The 12904-nt window shown below is 47.2% G+C and overlaps 1 protein-coding gene and 1 non-coding gene across 2 annotated transcripts in view; both read left to right on the forward strand.

The window, feature by feature from the left end:
• The window catches only part of SIPA1L2 (signal induced proliferation associated 1 like 2), a 2064602-nt gene that overhangs the window by 1653716 nt on the left and 397982 nt on the right, over window positions 1–12904 (forward strand). The gene's annotated exons all lie outside the window — the stretch shown is intronic.
• Window positions 6093–6165, forward strand: TRNAT-UGU. The gene has a single exon. It is a non-coding gene; the product is annotated as a tRNA-Thr (tRNA).

The following is a 12904-nucleotide window of genomic DNA, read 5'->3' on the forward strand; positions in this document are numbered from 1 at the left end:
GTTGGGGAAACTTTTTCTTGCTCCTTACCGAAGTCAGTAAAAGTTAATAATTTTATTACTTGTGGAAAGCAAATACCTCATAAAGATTTTCATTCGTACTGTATTCTTGCCTAGGCCCTGACCACGGCATACCTTGCTGTCGGTTTTTTGCTTTATTTAATCAGCGCACTATCCGTCTTTGGTATATTTTTGCCTCTAAATATTTTGGTTCTTGGTTTCATTTTCCAAAAATGTTGTCGGTTAGCCATCCGACTACCGGGATTCTGAAAAACGCAAAGATAGACAGAGACAGGCCACAGAGGCACCGGTACTCAGTGAGGCGCTGTCGCAGCCCCTGATACATGCTACTTCTGATTCGCAGTCCTCTACTGAGACCCATTCGGAGTCCGGTCTGCCGTGAGATGCTTCAACTATGGAACCTGTGGATGTCTCTACCTTGGATGGGTTCAGAGCCGCTGTGCAGGCACCGGCTTCTGAGGGTGTATTCAGGCCTACGGACTTGCATACTAAACCAACGCCTCCTTCTTTACTTAGGCCTAAATCTCGATCCATGCCTAAAAAAAAACAATGCCCAGGCCACATGCTCAGGCCTCTCTGCCTAAAAAATGAAGGATAAGAATGGCTGAAGATCTAATAACTCTAATCAGGGGTTGCCAACCCCCCTCCCTTCTAAGAGGCCTAGGACTGAAGTTGATTATGAATCTTCTGATCAGGATTCTGTTTTTTCTGATTCTTCTGATGATCTGGATTTGCCCTTATCTACTTATAAAGATTTTGATGCAGAGGACTTCATTCCCTCTGCTTCCCCTCCTGAGGATTTTTCTTTTGGGGAAACCTTACATACTCTTAAGGGAGCATTTCCACTGGGAAAGCCAGGATTTTTCTGATTCAAAAAAGAGGCTTAGGGTTTTCCTTCCCCTTCCTCAGCATAGGCCTTTAGCTATTCCTCCTGTACTAGACATTAATGCTTTTTCGGAATCTAGTTTGGCCCGTGATTCCCTGCCTCCTGCTCCCAGAAAACTTGACAGATACTACCAGGTCCCGGAGTCCCACAAGTTTGTTTTTAAAATCCTATTACAGATCCAGAGACTATTTCACAGGGGCCCTAGGGCATTAAGGCTTCTACTGCTAAAAATCCTACCCCTTCTGATACAGATTCCAGGGCACTGGATAGATGGGGTAAGAAGGTTTACACTTCTGCAACCTTGGCCATTAGGGCTTTAAACTGCCAGTTTCATATGTTAAAGTATCAGCAACATGTTATTGCACAGCTTAAACAGAAAATGATGTTGATTCCTGACCATGTGGAAAATAAAGAATTACAGGATTTAATGCATTCTGCTGAACAAGTTGGAAAACATACTTTGCAGTGTGGTTTTGATTCATTAGAGGCCTCTTGCAAGGCTGCTGTTACTGGGTCTGTGCTCAGAAGGCATGCTTGGCTTATTAAGGAAAATCTTTGCCTGATCATGTTAAAGCTAAATTGTTAGATGCTCCTTTAAATCAGGACCGCCTGTTTGGCAACAAGGCTGAGGAAATTCTTAAAAAGATGGAAGATAAAGCTAAATCTATGCAAACTGTTAAAGGTTTTTTTTTTACAAGTTTAGCCTCCTAGATTTAGTAGGCACTAGCCCTCTAAGAAATGGTCCTTTCCAGTCCCTTCCAGGTCTTCTCAAGCCAAACCCAGACACAGCAAAACCACCAGGTTTCAGTCCCAGGGGACACACAGAACTAAGCAGTGGGGGGGGGGGGCCTCCACTTCCAAATCTGGGAATAATAAGACTCCTCCTATGGTAAACTGTCTCAATGACTTCCTTTTAAAATTTCCATACACTTATCAACTGACTGCCCCTTTGGGCGGGAAAGATTGCTCTTCATGCAAAGAATTGGGAACTCATTACCCAGGACAAATGGGTTTTAAATAGTGTCCCAGAGATACAGATTTCACTTCCACACATTGTCAACACCAAGCGGGTGGCCGGACCTACTCCAAAATCAGTGGGCAGAGGCCCTAAAACAAGTACTTTCTCTTAAGAATGTGGGCTATTCAACTGGTACCAGAAGAGGAGAAGGGACAAGGTTTCTACTAGAGACTTTTCCTGGTACCCAGAAAAGACAATTCATGGCATCCTGTCCTGGACCTGTCTACTCTAAACACCTTTTTGGAGATTCCAAAATTCAAGATGCTGACTCTTCACCAATTTCTTACTATGCTAGGCAAAGATGCCTGGGTGGCAACACTAGATTTAAAAGAAGCATACCTGCACATCCCAATCAGGGAATCTTGCAGAAGATACCTATGTTTCAAAGCAGGCTACACACACTATCAGTTCTCTGCACTGCCCTTTGACTTATCTACTGTGCCCAGAATATTTACAAAGTGCCTAGCTCCAGTTATTGCATTTTGCAGGCAAAGAAATATTCAAATATTACCCATACCTGGACGATTGTCTAATTCAGACAGAAAGCCAGGACATACTTTTGAATCATCTGGCTTTTGTACAAAGGGTTCTAACTTGTCTGAGGTACACCATAAACGAAAAGAAATCACACCTGGTACCCTGTCAACAATTTATATTCCTTGGAGCAAGCTTGAATACATCTTCCAAGATGGCTTACCTCACGCCAGAGAAACAAATTCATTTGACAGCCTACTTCAAACAAGTGGCCACAAAATCCCTGCTATTTGCAAGACATACTACAAGCCCTGGGGTTCATGGCCTCCTACATTCTTCTAATTCCATATGCAAGACTGCATATGAGGAAACTACAGTTTTATCTAAAAAGCCTATGGTGTCAACATTCTCAAGACCTAGAAACAATGATTCCTATCTTACCTTGCCTACGCCTAGAGTTCCTTTGGTGGGCAGAGGCCTGCCACCAATACAAGGGACTACCTTTCACACCACCCCCTGCCGCCCAAATCCTAACAACAGATGCATCAGACTATACATGGGGGGCTCACCTGGCAGGGAAGTGCATTCAGGGCAAATGGAACCCAAGTCAAATGCACCTGCATATCAATCAAAAAGAAATGTTAGCTGTACAGAATGCTGACAGCCTTCAAGGACCACATTCTTCCAGGACAACTAATGGTGAAGATGGACAACACCACTGTTATGTGGTACATAAACAAGCAGGGGGGTACACATTCTTTCCCCCTCTGCAGACTAGCCATGGCGTTGTGGAACACAGCCTTGAGCTACCAGGTGCACCTACAAGCTCAATTCCTGCCAGGAAAATTAAATACACTGGCAGGCGGACTAAGCAGAAACCTCATGGACCCACAAGAGTGGAAACTAGAACCAAGGATTTTCAACAGGTTGACAAGGAAATAGGGGAGCCCAGATATAGACCCGTTTGCCTCTCCCCAGAACTACCAATTGGACAAATTTTGCACAAGGACTCCCGACAAGCCTAGGAAGTGGATGCTCTGTCCTTCACTGAAAAAACCTATCAGTCTATGCCTCCACCCCCCTGCTTCTGCTCTCCAAAGTACTACTAAAAATCAAACAGGACAAACCAAGGATGATTTTGATTGCTCCAGACTGGCCGCGCCAACACTGGTACCCCCTCCTGCGCAGTGTGTCATAGTTATCTCCATGGCACATGCCTCAGATTCCTTCCCTGCTGTCTCAGCAGGAGAACCAGATTCTTCACCCTCAGCTTCTAACACTGAACCTTGCAGCCTGGCTAATTACTTAGTCTCTCCTTTATCATCCCTCAGCAAACCTGTGATGGATATCATTTTAGAGGCAAGGAGGCCTAGTACTAGAAAATATTATACTGAAAAATGGAAACGATTCTGTGCCTGGAACCAATCTCAAGGGATGAGTACAGCAGCGCCCAGTTTACCTCAGATTTTATAATACTTAACTGAGATGCTTCACAAGGGCCTGTCTTTTTCCTCCATTAAAATCCACGCCTCAACCATTTCAGCTCATTATAACACAGAACCTCCCCTCTTCTCTCATCCACTGTTTAAGCAGTTCCTCAGAGGGACCAAAAATTTGAGACCACCCAGGAGAGCTCCAACCCCAGCCTGGGACCTTAAGTTTGTCTTGGAGAAACTCACTCTACCTCTTTTCAAGCCAGCTGCTACTGCAGACTTAAAAATTTCTTTCTTGGAACGCAGCTTTCCTTTTAGCAGTCACTTTAACTAGAAGGGTATCTGAATTAAAGGCCCTTATGGCAGTGGAGCCTTTCATCATCTTTCATGCGGACAGGGTGTCCCTCCGAACCAATCCATCCTTCATGCCCAAGGTGGTATCCAGTGTGGCAATAATCAGTCCATTCATTTGCCAACCTTCTTTCCCAATCCACAGAATAAAGGGGAATGGATACTGCATTCCTTAGATGTGCACAGACAACTTAGATTCTGCTTGGACAAGACTAAACCTCACAGGAAATCTGAACAACTGCTGGTGGCATTTGCTGCAGGGGCAGAGGGGAAGGCTATTTCAAAGCAAACCATTTCTAAATGGATAAGCCATTGCATTTATTTCTGCTGTAAACACCATGGAAAACCTATCCCCCAGGGGATCAGACCTCACTCCATCAGGGCTGCATCTGCCTCTACAGCCTTTCTCAGAGGCGTCCCTACCAGGGACATCCTGGAAGCTGCTACCTGGAGTTCGGTGTATACTTTCACCAAGCAATTATCATTTGCCAATTTTCTCAAAATCCAGAGCTAGCTTTTCCACTGCTGTATTGCAGGGCTTTATAGCTGGCCCTAATGCTATCTAAATTCCTCCTCCCAACCATAGCTTTAGGAATCTACCCAAATGTAATGACTGTAACAGTGAAACACAAAGCACATAGTACAGTTGTGTACACTTACCATAAATTTAGATTTTTGAGTACATTCACTGTTCAGTCCTGGTTACCCTCCCTCCAGCCCCCTAACTTCTTTTGGCTATACCTCTACTTTCCTTTACTATGCTTAAAAGCCTTTTTGGTGTATTTGCTTTTTTGTTGGAGGTATATTTTTGTGCTTTTATATTTAATTGTTTCCCATTGGGGGGCACCTGACATCTGGGGCAAGAAAAACTGATGTAATGGCATCGGCTGCATGTTTTATACCCCTGACGACTTGATGTCATGGAAGTAGGGACAGCAACCGATGCAGGACCCAAGACTTTGTTAATCAGGCCGACTGAGGGCTACCTGCAAGCAGATAACCCAAATGTAATGACTGCAGCAGTGAATACACTTGAACATCTACATTTATGGTAAGTGTACACAACTGTACTTTCCTATGCTAGCCTAGGACTCCAGGCTAGTCACCCCAGACCTAAAAGAAGCTTACCTGCACATCCCCGTAAGGGAATCTTGCAGGAAAAATCTACGTTTCAGGGTAGGCTCTATGTTTTCTGCGCTTTCTTTTGGGTTATCTACTGCACCCAGGGTATTCACAAAGTGCCTGTCTCCAAGCATTGCATACTGCAGGCAGACAAATATTCAGATTTACCCATACTTGGACGATTGCCTGATTCAGTCGGACTGTCAGGAATTGCTACTTCAGCACCTGCCATTTGTTAAGAGACTTTTAACTTCTCTGGGGTACACCATCTATGAAAAGAAATCACATCTGGTGCCCAGCCAACAGATTATATTCCTGTGAACAAGCTTGCACACAACTTCCCAGATGGCATTCCTCAATCCAGAAAAGCGGGTTCATTTGACAAACTACTTCAAACTTATGGCCACCAAGACCCAGCTATCTACAGAGAAAAATACCACAAGCCCTAGGGTTCAGGGCCTCATGCATTCAACTAATTCCATATGCAAGACTGCATATGAGGGAACTTCAATGGTACTTAACAATTCTTTTGTGTCAACAATATCAGGATTTGGAAACACTGATCCTATCATTTCTTCTCGAAGGGCAGAGTTCCTTTGGTGGGCAGAGGCTTGCAACCACAATAAGGGACTTCCATTCACTCAACCCCTCACCACCCAAAACCTGACAACAGGCACATCAGTCTATGCATGGGGAGCTCACATGGCAGGCAAATGCATTCAAGCCAAATGGAGCCCAGGACAAATTCACCTGCATATCAATCAAAAAGAAATGTTAGTTGCACTCATCTGGCTCTGTAGCTCAGGGGTTAGAGCACTGGTCTTGTAAACCAGGGGTCATGAGTTCAAATCTCATCAGGGCCTGTGGCTTCTTTATCCTGGGAGGATGGCCTAATGGTTAAGGTGTTTGCCTTACAAACACAAGGTGCAGGGTTTGAATCTCACAAGGGATAATCGGCTAGGCTTACAATGGCTTGCAAGGGCAGTTAGCCTAGTACTAACCTATAAACCTATAAATGCTCTGACAGCCTTCAAATACCTTATCCTTCCAGGGCAGCTCTTGATAAAGACAAACAACACCACAGTTATGTGGTACATAAACAAGCAGGATGGAACTCATTCCTACCCACTCTGCAGGCTAGCCATGGCCCTGTGGAGCACAGCCTTGAGCAACCAAGTGCATCTGCAAGCTCAATTCCTGCCAAGCAAACAAATTCACTGGCAGATGACTTAAGCAGAAATGTACTGGACCCACACAAGTGGAAACTGGACCCAACTCATTCAAACTTCTAATCTACAGGTGGGGACCACCAGTGCTGGACCTCTTTGCCTCACCCCACAAAACCATCAATTGAGCAAATTTTGCACCAGAAATCCCCACAGCCAAGCATGGTGACTGGATGCCCTGTCCTTTACATGGGAAGACCTCTCAATTTATGCCTTTCCCCCTCTGCCCCTCCTCTCAAAAGTACTACTCAAGATCAAGCAGGACAGACCAAGGACAATCCTTATTGCACCAGACTGGACACGCCAGCACTGGTACCCACTCCTACACAGTCTGGCAGCAGTGCCACCCCTGGCATCTACATCAGACCCCCTCCCTGCTGTCCCAGCAGGAGGGACAGATTTTGCATTTTCAGCTGCAAACTATGAACCTTGCAGCCTGGCTTATTCCCTGAACACACCACCAGCAACCCTCAGCAAACAGGTGCTGGATGTAATCCTTGGGTCCAGAAGACCTAGTACTTGGAAAGCCTATTCAGAAAAATGGAAAAGATACTGCTCTTGGAGCCAGTCTCTAGGAAAGGACACTGTCATGCCCTCCTTACCTCTAATTCTAGATTACCTAGCAGAGCTGCTAAACAAAGGCCCTTCCTTCTCGTCATTTAAGATTCAAGCCTCAGCCTTCTCAGCTCTTCACAATACGGAGCCACCTGTCTCTTCTCACCCTCTGATCCAACAGTTCCTGAGAGGAGCTAACTACTTAAGACCCCCGAGGTGAGCTCCCACTCCTGCCTGGGCCCTTAACTTTGTACTAGAGAAGCTCATGCTTCCCCCTTTCGAACCTGCTGCTACAGCAGAGTTAAAATTCCTCTCTTGGAAAACAGCCTTTCTTCTGGCCATCATGTCAGCAAGAAGAGTGTCTGAGCTACAGCACTGATGGCTCTGGAACCCTTCCTTATTTTCCAGGCTGACAGGGTCTCCATCAGGACTAACCCATCATTTTATGCCCCAGATGGTATAAAGTGGGGCTTTAAACCAGTCCATCTATTTACCAACCTTTTTTCCTAATCCTCAGATTGAAGGAGAGAGGATCCTGCACTCATTGGACGTGCACAGACCGCTCAAGTTCTACCTTGACATGACTATGCCTTTCAGAAAATCTGACCAGCTGCTAGTCAGCTTTGCTACAGGGGTAGAGGGCAAGGCAATTTCAAAGCAAACCATTTCCAAATAGATAGTACTGTGCATCCATTTCTGCTACGAGCACCATGGAAAACCTACCCCACAGAGGATCAGAACTCTTTCTACTAGGGCTACCTCAACTTCTACAGCATTTCTCAGGGGAGTCCCTACCAGGGACATCCTAGAAGATGCAACCACTGGAGTGATCCCCGGTGTGAACTTTCTATTTCCCATCCACTCAAGATTTCTCTTGAAAAGGGCCAGTGAGGTGCTTTGCTTGATATGTATGGAAAGTATTTCAGAGCATGGGCAGTCTCTGGGTTATGAACCTGTCCCTCCAGCATGTTCTGTTGATTGTGGTAATAAGGTTGAGGTCCCTGGAGCGTGTGGTGCGGAGGGATTGGGATTTCGTTAGGTGTAACATTTTTAACAGGGCTGGGTCAGACATGGCTTTGTAAGTCAAGCAGAAATTGCCTCTTAATAAATGATATTAGACAAAGAAAAAGTGGAGTTTTTTTAGTCTGTCCATGTAGGGCACGTGTTTAAGGCCCAGGATCCTTTTTGTGAGGTACTTTTGTGGCTTTTCCAGCTGTTGCATGTGTTTAGTGAGGTACATGCCAAATGGGACATTATACTCGATGACTGGTCTAATGAGAGAAGAGTAGAGAGAGATGACGACCTCTTTCTTACTGGATGTAAAACCCTTGGTAATGAGGTATTACTATTATATGTACCTGCAGATGTTAAGTTGTCTATCTCGCCTTCATTCTTGCTGGATGGGTTCGGAGCCGACCTCGGCTCCGACTCGGCCACTCTAAAAGCTCGAGAGTTGGTTCCACCGGCTCGAGGCTCCCCTTATATCCCACAATGCTAGGCGAGAGTACCTCAGATCTCGTTTGTCGCTACAGCTTCGAGGTTGGTTGCTTCTACCGGTTCCTGGTGAGTGTTAGCTTTTTCTTCTAAAAGTTACTCTTTTTACCCCTTTTTAAGTTAAATTCTTCTTAGATTAGTGTAGATTATAGAACTTTATCCCCGACCCTATATTTTTCCCGTTTCTTTCTAAAAGAACCTTTGGTTCTTCCCTTGGGCCTTAAGCCTTCTCTTCCCTAGGGAGTGTTTGTGTAGTTTACTATAATTTTGTACTTAAATTCTAGTATTATTACAAAATTTATTATATTTTCTGACAGGGTATAACTGGGTGTTTGAGTGTGTGTTTGTGTACACCTGTCAGTTAGGCTATGTCTAAAGAAGCAAAGGTCTCCGGATTCAAGAAGTGTGATGCGTGCTGTCAGAAAATGTCTCTGACAGACGCTCACACTTCTTGTGTCTATTGTCTGGGGCCTTTGCACCTGCAGGACTCCTGTGCTGTTTGCCATGGCTTCAGCCCCAGGGTCCTGCAGGAAAGAAAAAACAAGCTAATTCTGAGAGGCTTGTTGAAGCCAGAGGATTCCCTGTCTGTCTCAACAGGGAAGCCCTCTAAGGCATCGAGGTCTTCGGCTCCGGCTTCTGAGCCGAGACCTCAGGTTGTTCAACCTTTGCCTTTATCGGCTCCGGCTGGAGCCGATAAGACTCAGTCCACAGTTTCTGTGGCTTCCGGCTCGGCGGGCCGAGGTTATCGAGGTACCCGTGTCGGCTCCGACAAGATCTTCGGAGCCGACAACCAGAAAGAGGTCTAGGTCACCTTCTCTTGGCTCCGTTCATTCGGCTCCAGGATCTCCCCTGCTGTCTGAACGGAGCCAAAGGTCTCATTCCTCTAGGTCATCGAGGCTCTCCGATCATGACCTTCAGAGGGTGGTGAGTCGACTGCTTAAGTCCGAGGCACTAGCCCAGATGCTTCAGAGCCCGACTCATCAGTCGGTGCCGGCCCCGGTCCATCGACTCTTTCCTCCTTCGACTCTTTTGAGTTCGGAGCCGGGTCGTGTCGGAACCGAGACTGTGGTCACTTCGGAGCCGAGACAATTGTCTTCGGCGCCGTCGTCGGCTCCGTTTTCTTCCTTGGAGGAATCTCGGCGCCGGACTTCCCTCGTCGGCTCCGAGGGGGTGAGTGGCATCGGACCCTTGTCCGACCCCCCTCTCCCTCTCGGTGCTTCGGCGCTGGTGAGTTCGGCTCCGACATCGGCCTCGGAGCCATCACTGTCGGTGCCGAGGGGGGTCCTTAGCTCCTCGGAGCGGGGACCTCTGGCTCTGCCTGACAGGGGTGCATTCGAGGTCATGCGGAGTGTGTTAGAGCCTGGCTCTACTCCACAGTCGGCTCCGTCAGCCCCTCCCTCTATGCTGCCTCAGGGTAAGTCGACTCACTCCCTCATCCCGGACCGCAGAGAGCCAGCTCCTCAGGAGCCCCCTTTGGGGATTTCATCCTCTTCCGAGGCCTCTCCTGATTTGGCAGAAGAGCCTCCTCGGAAGAGGAAGTGCAAGAGGAAGCACATTGACTCACCTGAGTCTATCACGTCGGACACAGATCTGGATGATTCTGAGGGTTCCCCGTTCCCCTTCTGAAGATGTCTCATTTGCAGACATTCTGGAGATCCTGAAACAGAGGGGAAATTGGCCAGCCCTCAACCCTTCGGAGGACGAATCTGTGTATCTTGAGGCGTTTGGCTCTCGTCCTTCCACCTCCTGGGTGTCCCCCTTGACCCCCTCATGCAGGTGGTTGCTAAGAAGGCATGGACGGCTCCTGATTCAGTGGACCCCACTCCCAGGAGACCCTCCAAATTCATCACAGCTCCATCAGACAAGCAGTTTTTATCAAAAGGAGTTTCTGTGGATGCTATGGTGGTAGCTGCTGCCACAAAGAAGGAACTGGCTGATCCTTCAGTGCCTGTCCATCCACCTAACAAGGAATCTAGGTCCATGGATAGGTGCGGAAGCGGATGTTCTCCTCAGCGACATTTACCATGCGTTCGCTGAATTACCTGTGCCATTTCACTCGTCTTCAAAGGGACTTGATCAAGGAAGCGAGTGAAATGTTAAGAACCCTACAGCTGCGGGTTTCAAGAGAAAATGAACACGCAGCTGGCTACCCTTAATTCCATATCCAACTCCTCCATGCGCCTCCTCTCTTATGCGGCCGATGGAGCGAGCAGAGCCGCAGGGACAGGGGTAGCCTTACGTAGGCACGCCTGGATGCGGCTATGCAACTTTGGAACCTTTCAAGGCGTCTTTCACGAACTCCCCTTTTGATGGATCATCTCTCTTTGGTCCTCAAGTGAAAGAAACCCTGACTAGGTGCGAGACTGATGGCAAGACCCTTTCTGCCGTCGGAGTCCGTTTTTCGACTCCTTCTAGGCCTTACCCCAAAGGCCAGAAGGGTGGGAAGATGTGGTTCCGTAAACAATCTCAAGGGACTTAGCCTGGCGACAGAGTCGTTTTCCTACCAAAGGCAGAAGTGGGAATAACAATGGTAGACGTCGCCCTAGGGGCAGGGGGGGTCCGCAGAACCAGGGCAATCGGGAAGCCTTTCCTGACAAGCCCTTTCAGCATCCCTGAGGTGTTGCCCGACTGCCCATCTTCGGAGGCAGTCGGGGGAAGATTGTCACTGTACCCAGAAGCCTGGCTATCCCTGACTCAAGACAAATGGGTACAGTCCATCATTTCCGAAGGCTATTCTATCCCCTTTCTTCGTTTTCCAAATCAGTCAAAAAATCCCTTCCAGATGTTCCACCCGCTCAAAGGGATCTAGCAGCTTTGGAAATTTCAAAACTGCTTGCAAAAAGAGCAATTCAGCCAGTGCCAGCAGACCAACAAGGATCCGGAATCTACTCAAGGTTCTTTTTAGTTCCAAAGAAAACAGGGGACTGGAGACCGATTTTGGATCTCAGTGTCTTGAACAAATCAGTCAAGAAAACAAGATTTCGGATGGTCACGCTGCAATCCATTCTTCCCCTTTTGGGCAAAGGAAACTGGATGTGCTCTATAGACCTTCGGGATGCGTACTATCACATAAAATGAACAGGCGCTCCAGAAGATTCCTCCGCTTCAGGCTGGGAACCAGTCATTTTCAGTTCAGGGCCCTGCCCTTTGGTCTCACCACTGCCCCGGTGTTTACCAAATCCATGGCAGTGGTAGCTTCTCACCTGAGACGACAAGGATTCCAGGTGTTTCCATATTTGGACGACTGGCTTCTCACAGCTCCCACCAAGCATCTCCTTTTGATGGCCAGACATTATACTTTTCGCGTTTGTCAAAACTGGGTATTTCAATAAATTGCGAAAAGTCTGTTTTGTCGCCTTGTCGCACTATTACCTACATAGGCAAATTTAGATACTATAAACATGTCTGCAACGCTAACGAACCAAAGGATATCAGACATTCACAAATTGGTGTCACTTCTTCTCAACAACAACAGAGCCAAAGCCAGGTTAGTTCTAAAGGTGTTGGGAATCATGGCAGCGCCATACCTCTCCTCCCATTGGCCAGATACCACATGCGGATCCTTCAGTGGATGCTTTTTCTCAATGGTCATACCAGGAACTTCCAATGTCTCACACCATTATGATCACGCAAGCGTGCAAAAGCATCTCATGTGGTGGATGTCTTCCCCAGCTCCTGTCGGAAGACCATTTGTTCCACCTCCTCCGGTTGCTACTCTGACAACGGATGCCTCCCTGATCGGGTGGGGGGGGCATTATCAGGGCAGGACAGTCCAGGGCACATGGCAACCAAATGAATGCCACTTGCACATAAATGTTCTGGAGATGAGAGCAGTGCTTTTAGCGTTGCAAGCCCTTCAAGACTCTCTTCCCTTAGGAACGATTGCAATCCAGACAGACAACATGTCTGTAGTGTGGTACATCAACAAACAAGGCGGAACCAGATCATACCCCCTGTGTCGAGAAGCACTCAGACTGTGGCAATGGGCGATTTCTTCTCAGCGTTTTCTGATAGCAACGCACATCCCGGAAGTCCAATCACATTGCGGACAAGTTGAGCAGAGCTATACTCATGCCTCACGAGTGGTCTCTGAAAGACTCTGTAGTGAGAGAGATATTTCTCAAGTGGGGTCAGCCTTGCTGCGATCTTTTTGCTACTCCCCAAAACAGCAAGTGCAGAGAATACTTCACTCTATTCCCTTTACCAGGCCAACCCAGCAGGGACGCTCTAGTCCAAGTTTGGCCCGGGACTTCTGTATGCATTTCCTCCTTTCCCTCTGATCTCTCAAGTAATACAGAAAGCTATCGCTCAGAAGGCCTCATTGATC

This window comes from Protopterus annectens, chromosome 1.part1, assembly GCF_019279795.1.
Source record: "Protopterus annectens isolate FY-2018-M chromosome 1.part1, PAN1.0, whole genome shotgun sequence".
Lineage (NCBI taxonomy): Eukaryota > Metazoa > Chordata > Ceratodontiformes > Protopteridae > Protopterus > Protopterus annectens.